Below are 9,701 nucleotides of genomic sequence, written 5' to 3' on the forward strand. Positions count from 1 at the left end.
AGAATCAACACTATGATTTGGTTCTGAGGCAGAAAATGGGTAAGGGCTGGCAATAGTGGTTAAGGGACTTGCCCAGGGTCACACAACCAGGAAATGTCTGAGGCCAGATTAGCAGCTCACCTTCTTAAGTTACTGCTTTTGACTCCCCCTTTGGCCCTCTGTGGTCCAGCCATCCCAGGCTGGTCCATGCCCAGAAGGCATTTCCTCCTCCTCTTCATGTCCAGGAATATCAAGCTTCCTTCAAGGCTCAGCCAATGTGGCATCTCCACCAGAGGTGCTCTTGATCTCCAGTTCCTGGTGCCTTCCCCCCACTCGGAAATTAGCCTTGTATTTTATATGTTTTTCATTGACTTCTCTGTGTATATACATTTCCACCTAGTAGAATGTAAGCTCCTGTAGGTCAGGGACTATTTGGGGTTCTTGTCTTTGCACCCCCCAGTGCCTAGCAGACTGATGATGAATTAATACTTGGTAAATGAATGAAGGATGTTAGCTGAAATTTAAATGAATGAATGAGGCGGCTGAAATATGCCACTATGAGGATTCCATTCTGAATTCTGGGTTCCGAAAGCAGGGGGCCATGTGACACTGAGAGGAGGAAGGAGAGCTTCCTTCCCCTTTCCTAGGTAGAGGGCTGGCCCGAGGCAAAATTCTGAAATAAGTTAAATGTGTTTTTGGCATCCCCTCATCTCCTTTTTTGTATCATGGAGAAAGCAGGAAGTATTTAGAGACAAGCACTATGTGACACAGGATGGGAAGGGCATCCAAGTCAGAGTCAGGAGCCTTGGGTTCCAGGCACTCACTGGCTATGTGACCAAAGACAAACCGCTTTCCCTCTCTGAGTCTCCCTCTTCTCCTCTGTAAAATCTCGTGGCTGGAATACTCTGGTTAAGCACCATCTGCAGTATTTGTCATCGGGTGCCACACTTTAGAAGTATCCAGAGAAGAGAGACGAAGATGCAGAAGACTCTTCACCTCATACCATCTGGGTCTATGCAAGGAATTGGGGGTGTTTAGCCTGGAGAAGAGAAGACATGGCAGTGGCAAGGTAGTTGTCTACAAGTATTTCAAGGACCAACAAAGATGGGAGAGGGATTAGACTTCTTCTGCTTGACTCTGGAAGAGAGAAGCAGGAATAATGGCTGTGAACAGTTACACAATAGTAGTTAGTAGTAAGGAAAGTTAGAAAGGAAGAAATGATATCAGGAAAAACTTCTGAAGGCTTCAGCTCTCCTGGGGTGGCCCAAGCTGTTTAGGGGATATCGGGCATCCTTTCACTGGAAGACTCTTGGAGCCAAGGCTGGATGACCATTTATAGGCTTGTTGTAGAGGAATTCTTAAGATGTTCCCGAAGTTCTTTCCATCTCTGAGAAATTGTAGTTCCTTCTACTGCTTTCCTGATGCTTCCCTCTCCGGACCCTTGGGGTTTGCCCCCATCTGACCTTATTCACCTCACTGCTGTACCCCACTCAAGTCTATTTTACCTCCCATCTCCCCCCAGTCATGACTCCCAAACTTTCAAGGAACTGATTCCATCTGGGTGCCAGAGGAAAAGAAGCCGATGAGTCTAATTCTTACTAATGTGTGAATGAGTCAGCCCATTAATGCTCCCAGAAGTATTGGGATTTTAAAGGAGGATGATTGGTAACCCGAATGAGTTTCTAGTAGGTAGAATTTCTGAGCAATCGAACAAAGTGAAGTAGAAGCCATTTAGGCAGTGTGAAAGATCTTTTTGGACAGAAGGGCCACCACCCTTGTCATGAGACAGAAGACCGCTGCAGATTTGGTTCCCCAAAGTCATTCTTATAGTTTTCATTTCCAGCTCAGCTCTCCCTCTAGTTTTTTTTTTCCTTCATATTTCACCAGAGTCCCTAAAAACTACACTTTCCATAAGGGTGCCCATAGCAATGGACAATTGGGGGTACCAGGTTGACAGCTTCGGTTCCATCCAGAGAAGGAAGGCAATGGGCACAGGAATTGTCATTCCTTGTACCTGTGGTTCATCCATAAGTCAGATCTTATAAATTGGCGATGCCTGTGTATTTTTCCCCCTTGTTTTTTGGTTTTAATTTGGCACCTGAGTTTGTGGGAAAGTAACTCTGCCGGAGATGACATCCAGCTGTGTCCTCCTAAAAGCCAAGCTCTGAGAATGTCTCCCTAGAAAGCAAGCCTTCTGATGTTTCCTTTGAGAGGCACTCCCTCACCCTTATTCCAAAGAAGGATGTGCATTGTTTTTCTTAATTAATCCAAAGGACAATGGGGAATCGTGAGATTTCTAACCTCAAAATGGGATTTTGGAGGCCCCTCTGCCACCCTCACTGGACATCTTTGCCCATCTGTCTTTGCTAGAGAAGGTGGGTGGCGGGTTATTTCTTTGTTTTGTTTTGTTTTTGTTGGGAGAGAGAGAATTCGGTCTCATGTGGCTTTTGCAAACAATGGGCTTTTCCCCCAGTTGACACAGTGGGGTCTGGCTCTTCCAGTCTCATGACACAAATTGAAATGGTGACAAGCTTCTGTTGGGTTGAACTAGACAAGACAAATGTTTGTTTCTTCCTGTGGTCAGATTCCAATCAGCAACCCATTTCCTTGGAAAGGTAGTCCTGGACAGATGTGGGCTCACAACCCAAATCATTTGGAAAGCTTGGTGCTCCAAAGGATGGCCACAAAGAGGAAGGGAGATGGTCCTACCACTAGCTGGCGGGGACCTCAGACATGAAGGGCATCTCTTACAGAAGGGGAGCTTTTGGGGCGTCCAGCTCTAACTTGCGGCCAGTCCTGTGGGACCATTCCTCATGGAGAGATCACAGAATATGGGGGGTAGGACTTTCTGCAAAAGGCTCCTCTTTTATGGAGAGATGATGCTGTTGCAAAAGAGGGGTGGGGGGACTCCCCTGCCTTGACTTCTCTCTCCTGGGCAAGTTTTTAAGTGAAAATAGACCCTGAGATGGGGTCTAGTCGGGAAGTAAGCTTGAGTCTGGAGCTGGAAGAGGCTTATGGAGTATCTGTCCCAAGCTCCTCATTTTTCAGAGGATCCAGACAGGGAGGAGTGCTTTTCCCAAGATCACACAGCTCATAAGGAGGTAGGGTGGTACAGTGGACAGAGCCCTACCTCAGATGATCCAACCCTACCTCTTAATGTATCCTAGCTATGGGATTTGGGGCAAGTCACTTCTCCTCCCTGGATTTTGGTGTCTTCATCAGGAAAATGACTGTATTGGACTCCCTGAAGTACGATTCCTTCTAGCTCTGGATTTATGGCCCAATGTGTCCTAGTAGCAGAAGCAAGATTTGAACTCAGCTCCTCTAACTCCAATCCTGTCCTCTTGCCTCTACACCACACAATAAAACCAAAGGAAGCAATCAGACATCAAGAGATGATGGTGCTCCTTTAAAAGTAGATCCACAACACACCCACATAGCATGAAGGACAAAAGAAGGAGCTTCCCTTAGAAATAAAAAGCCCAGGTGCCTGGGTGGTGGTGGGGGGGGCTAGGACTGCCCCCATCTCTGCCACTTACTCACTAGGCTACTGATGAGTGCTCTGTTCTCCTGGTTTCAGAAAAGCAAATAGCTGAGTAGGCCATCTCCAAGCTCTCCGGATGTCACACTTTCAGAATATCAGCCCTACCTTTTGCAAGTTCCTGATTCATCTGGTTCTGTTTAGATTACAGCTGCAAGCCCCAAGTCGGATATCCTGCCCTGATCATCAGTGTCTGGGGCTGGCTCTTCACCAGAGAAACGTTGCCAGGATTCCCCCCAAAATGTTCCATTCACCAGCACTTTCTGTACCCTGTAAATGCAGGGAGCATCAGCTACTTTGGATTCCGAATGACTGACTTGTTACAGGGCACTGGGAAAGCAACAGCTCCCTTCATCTGATGCAATTGTGACATAGGTCTGAGTCCTAAAGATAACTTGCCTTTTCCTGGCACCAGGAAATTCTAGGGGGAGGGGGGAGGGGCAACATCTGCTGGGTATTCATACAGCCTAGGTCCTTCCCTATGCCTGCCATGGGGATTCTACTCCATGGGCTGAGGGCCCTTCTCTGGGAACCTCAGTACACCACCCAGCAAGTATTGGGGCACTGCTGCCTTATGGCTTTATTTCCTCCAGCCTCCTATGTCCTGCCTACATAAATAGAGCCTCTCCTTTCCTGTCTAGGATGGCATCTTCACATCACTACTTGCACACAAGTCACCACAGATGATGTCTTTACTCCCACCATTTGTCTTTCCATGACTTTTGGGGTCACTCACGATTCTGAGCTTTCTTGGAGCATTTCCAGAATGCTGGTGTTTCAAACATGAGCTTAGGAGTGGAGAGCAGCTTGTGACCCATGGAAAGAGCTCAGGATAAGGCAACGAGGTGGCACAGTGGGTAGAGTGCCATGCCTGAACTTAGGAGGACCTAGGTTTAAATCTGGCCTCAGATACTTCCTAGCTGTGTGAACCTGGGCACTTAACCCCACTTGCCCAGCCCTTGCTGCTCTTCTGTCTTAGGGAGGAAGAAAGAGAAAGAAAGAAAGAAAGAAAGAAAGAAAGAAAGAAAGAAAGAAAGAAAGAAAGAAAGAAAGAAAGAAAGGAAGGAAGGAAGGAAGGAAGGAAGGAAGGAAGGAAGGAAGGAAGGAAGGAAGGAAAGAAGGAAGGAAGGAAGGATGAGCTAAGAAGTTTCCAAAATGAATCCATTTCTTTACTCAGCATTAAATGCCTGCTCTGTTCCAGGCACTGGGGATATAGAGAGGAGTGAACCAGTGTCTGTCTGCTCTCTTCCTCTCATTCATAGGCCATAGGTTTAACCTGGAAGGGAACTTTGAAGTCGTTTAGATCAATACTGTCATTTTACAAAAGAGGAAACTGAGGCCAAAAGATGGGAGGCTCAAGGTCATACAAACAGTATGTGACAAAGTGCAGAATTTGAACCCAGTTCCTCTAACTAAATCTTCTCCTCTTTCCATGACACCATGCTCCCTTCCAAATCTGGAATCAGATGATTAAATAACTCCAGAGCCCAGTGAAGGATAGAAATAGTAGATGGACCCAGTGGATTGTTACTGCACAGCTCCCCTCACCCATGTCTGAGCACATAGTCTCCCAGAAGAAGGGAGGCCCAATGGAATGCAAAAGGTATCTCAATGTGACTTTGTGAGTCACCCAAGAAGCTTGTTCAGAAGCTTCTCAGTGCATCCAGGCTTGTATCTGAATAGATGAACAGCCCAAGGGGTGTTCCAGACCCCCCAGAACAGCAAAAGATACAGGGAAGACCTCCAGCAAGAAGCCCCTTGGGAGGCCATGGACAAGAATGGCCCAAGATGATCCTAACTGGCCTCACTGACACCAGCCTCTCCCTCCCTGCTTTGTCCTCCACAGAGAGATTTCTGTGAACCCTCCATGGGCCAACACATACACACACGTACACACACACACACACACACACACATATACACACAGCCTCACTTATGTGCGCCCCAGAGTATCTGAGGGGTGAACATGAGGACAGGGATGCGATTGGCTGTCTGTATCTATTTTTTAATGTAATTACTCAGGTGCTTAAATTTCTGCTTTGTCCCTTATTGAGCAAAATGACATTATACTAAGGAGAAAATACATTAAAGTTTCCTTCGGACAAATCACAGAATCTTTTTTTTTGAAGTGGTCCCAACCATCCCAGAGCTGTGATCGCCTCTGGGTTTTTCCAGGATGACGTCTTTATGTGTTTTCAAATAAAGTAACTTTATTTTCTGAGACTCTCTCGGAGCTTAACTGGGAAGAAGAAATGACCCATATTTCTATCCCAACCTCACTGTGCTTTGATCATTCATCCCTCTTCCTGTCCAAGAGCCCTGACCTTGGGGAGGCTGTTTGGGGGATTTATTGGGGGGGGGCTCATTCCTAGATCATACCGCCTCTGTGACATAAGAGGAGTCTCTGTGCCCACGTGGGTTAACTCTTCACAGGCAGCTTCCTGAAGGCTCAGTCCCAATGATCAAACTCATTGCCCAGCTGCTAAACATGAGTAGTTCAAAGAGAAAGAGAATTATTTGGCTAATACTGGGTTAGCCATATAAATCTAGGTTCAATTCCATTCAGTGAGCATATATGAAGCACCTCCTATGAGCCAGGCACTGGGCTGGATATCGAGGGTCCAGAGTAACAGATGAATTTCTTGCCCCCGGGGGGAATAAAATATGGAAGAAGCATGAGAAGGCGCCCTAGAAAGCCCAGACTGTGTGAATTCACTGGTTCAGGGATCTGGCTTGGCCTTCATTTGGGTATTTAGCACAGTACTTGGCACATGATTGTTTTCATTCATTCATCTGGGCTAGCCAAGATCCCCAGCCTTCCTCTACAGATTCCACCCTTCCCTTTGTTTAGTAGATAAACGAATGTGGCCCCCGAGGCCAGCTTAATGATGAACCTTCCCGAAGGGACCTCAAGGGCCAGTTGGTCCAACCTCTCCCCGATAGCTCCAATATCTCCAATATCTCCAACAAGGAGGTCCTCCAGCCTCTGCCTGCAGTCTTTTGCCACCTGTGTTTTGGGACAGCTCCAAAGGTGAGGTTTTCCTGACAACGAGCCTAGCTCAAGCCGCTGCTCCTGGTTCTGATCTCTGGGACCAAACAGAACACACGTCCCCCCTCCTCTTCCCCAAGACAGCCCTTTGAATAAAGGAGCAGAGTCCTCTGACGTGGAGTCGGTCCTAGAGGCATACTCCAAGCCTTTCCAGCCCAGGAGATCCTGACAGTATGGGACCCCCAGAGGAGGACTTTTGTGAAGCAGCTCCCCCCACTCCCTGGCGCCCTCCAAAGGACCCAGGGCTGAGAGGAAGGAGCACAGGGAAAGGGAAAACCAGCCCTGAGAAAGAGGTGGGAAAATCCAAGAGACAGACTTCTTGACCTTGACGGTTGGCCCCAACAAAGGAGTTGGGATTTGCTGCCAGTAAGAGACAGGACTGGAACTAGAACCCAGGAGCCTCCTGTCTCCTTGTTAGGGGCTCTTTCCATTCCACCACCCTGCCCTGGGCCTCCTTTGTCCACCTCAGGCTGAACCCAGACTCTTGGCGCTCCCGAAATGTCCAAAGGCCCAGAGTCTGTCCAGATGTCACACATCTGCACACAGATGATCGATGCTTTTCAGAATGTTGTCCTATGAAGAGTGAGTTCTTCAGAAAGTGGGATATCATATGTCACCGGGATGGAATCCTTCGCAGTAAACATGGAACGGGCCAGCAAAGCGTACTGAAATCCCTCTGTATACACCCAGAAGTATCTTGCAGGTGTGGCCAATATCCCTGAAACAGAACATACAAGTGGCAGGTTCTCATCATTGCTGACATTCCAAACTCTCCAGATCCACTTTGACCCAGCCCACACACGCCTCCACAGCCAAGACTAGCTTGGCATCCATTCATTTACTCCCAGCGCACAGCAGCCCAGAGGCAGAGTTCCCTCCAGGTATCTCAGAGCTAAGAGAAGGCAGTTTGTCTGTTATCAAGCTAAAATAGGTTCTTATTTGTGGAAAGAGAAATTCCTAGTGGTGGGTAGTGCCAGCCCCAGGGCCTTTGGGAGGACTCTGACATGGATCAGGGCAAAGTTGGGTCCCTTCCATCATAGCACTGGGCACCTCTGGCTCAGCTCCTTGGCCTCAGCCCACAGAGAACACAGCATCTTCAGCATCAACATGTAGTGTGGATGAGTTTGATGAGCTCCTCTCCAGGGTCTATAAGTTTACTACCCAGCCATTGGACAGAGCCTGCTGGCCCAACATGGCTGAAGAGGGAATGCACTCCCCCATCCCTGCTCTCAGAGAGGGAAGGAGGAAGACTGTGGCCTTGAATTGCTTCAAGGGGAGGTTAAGTCACCATTTCCTTCTCTGACATTTGGGTTGGGAAATTAACACGTGACTATACAAAATTTTGTCTATATAATGGCAATATTAGTGGAACCCCAAACCAGAGAGCATCGGCCACTCAAGACTGAGAGAGAGAGAAAGTAGGGGAAAATGCTTTGGGGATGTTTTGGATTTGGATGGGAGGAAATCAGAGTAAAGGGCAGCATGGTGGTAGTGGTGGGTGGGGTGGGGATGGTCATTGGTGGTGTAGTAATGGTGGGCACTGGTGGTAATGGAAGTGGTGATGATGATGGTGGGGGCAGAGAAGACCCAGGTTCAGGTGCTACCTCTGACATATCCTGGTGGTATAACCCTTCCTAGCCAACTCTCAAAGATTATAAATTAGAGGGCAGGAAGGGACTTGCCATTGGTAGAAGGCATTCTTTCTTCAGGAGCTTCCTCATCAAATCCCAGATTGGGTCCCTTTCCATCCTACAATATTTATACTGCCAGTCTTGTGAGGCAGTCATGAGGAAAGCACTGTAAGGCATTACAAATACAGCAGACAGGATGGCTCAGGAGATACAGCCCATCTCTGGAGTCAGAGGACCTGGGTTCAAACCTTGCCTTTCATGCTTAACCTATGTGACCATGGGCAAGTTGCATCACCTCCATAGTCCTCAGTTTCCCCATTTATGAAATAAGGAGGTTGGACTGGACAAGCTCTGAGTTCCCTTCCAGCCCTCCATGTGGTATCTAATAAGGGATCTAATTAAGGTTCTCCACTTCTCAAGGCTCCAAGCACCACACTAGGCTGTGAACTCTTCCTGATGTTCCTGTGCTCTCTATCAGTGCAAGGAGTTTCCACACTGGTAGTTCCCAAGCTTTTACTGAATACGCTGTAGCAGGCATGCCTTTAGGCAGCATGGTTTGGCCTCACTGACCACTGAGCTCTTTTCCAATCCCTCCATTTGGTGATTCCATGATATTCCAATGAAACTGGAGCTCGAGTCTCCAAGAATGTTGAAGTTCAAAGGCAGATGTTTTCAAGTCCATTTGCTAGCCAGAATGGGGAAAAACAAAGCCCAAGAAATCCCAGAAATGATTGGTTTTTATTCATCATGCAGTGCCTCAGAGATAAGGGGCATGTTGCTAATTGTGGCTCTCACAACAGCACCTGCTCGGGGTCTGCTGACATTTGGGGCTCTAACAATTGCACATATGCCATGGCTCCTGGGCAGCTCATTCCCTGGATTTCTACAGAGGCACATACTTGGATGGGTCGTGCTGCTGGACTGGCCACCAGCCACCAGCAAGGCAGAAGTGACAGATATGTGAGGATCCACATTCTGTGCAGAAAGCCCAGAATGACATAGCCCAAAGTTTCAGGGAATTCAGAGCGATGTCAGAGAACTTGGGCTCTGGCTCCAAAGGGATTCCCAGAACATGAAATCATCACGTTGCCCAGCAAAGATGTCCTCTCTCTTACATCCAGTTCCATTTGATGGAACCGTAGACATCTGAACAATATCAATGGCAGCTAATGTCTCCATAGAACTTCATTGGGTAGAAATTATTTTAGAGGACAGCTAGGTGATTCAGTGGGTAGAGAGCTAGGCCCAGAGATGGGAGGTCCTGGTTTCAAAAATGGCCCCAGGTGCTCCCCAGATGTGTGAACTTGGTCAAGTCACTCATCTCCAATTGCCTATCTCTTACTGCTCTTCTGCCTTGTAACCAATGTGTAGTGCTGGTTCTGGGATGGAAGGTAAGGTTGTGGGCAAGTGAGAGAGAGAGAAGAAAGAAAGAAAGAAAGAAAGAAAGAAAGAAAGAAAGAAAGAAAGAAAGAAAGAAAGAAAGAAAGAAAGAAAGAAAGAA

Source organism: Gracilinanus agilis, chromosome 5 (assembly GCF_016433145.1).
Source record: "Gracilinanus agilis isolate LMUSP501 chromosome 5, AgileGrace, whole genome shotgun sequence".
NCBI classification, from domain to species: domain Eukaryota; kingdom Metazoa; phylum Chordata; class Mammalia; order Didelphimorphia; family Didelphidae; genus Gracilinanus; species Gracilinanus agilis.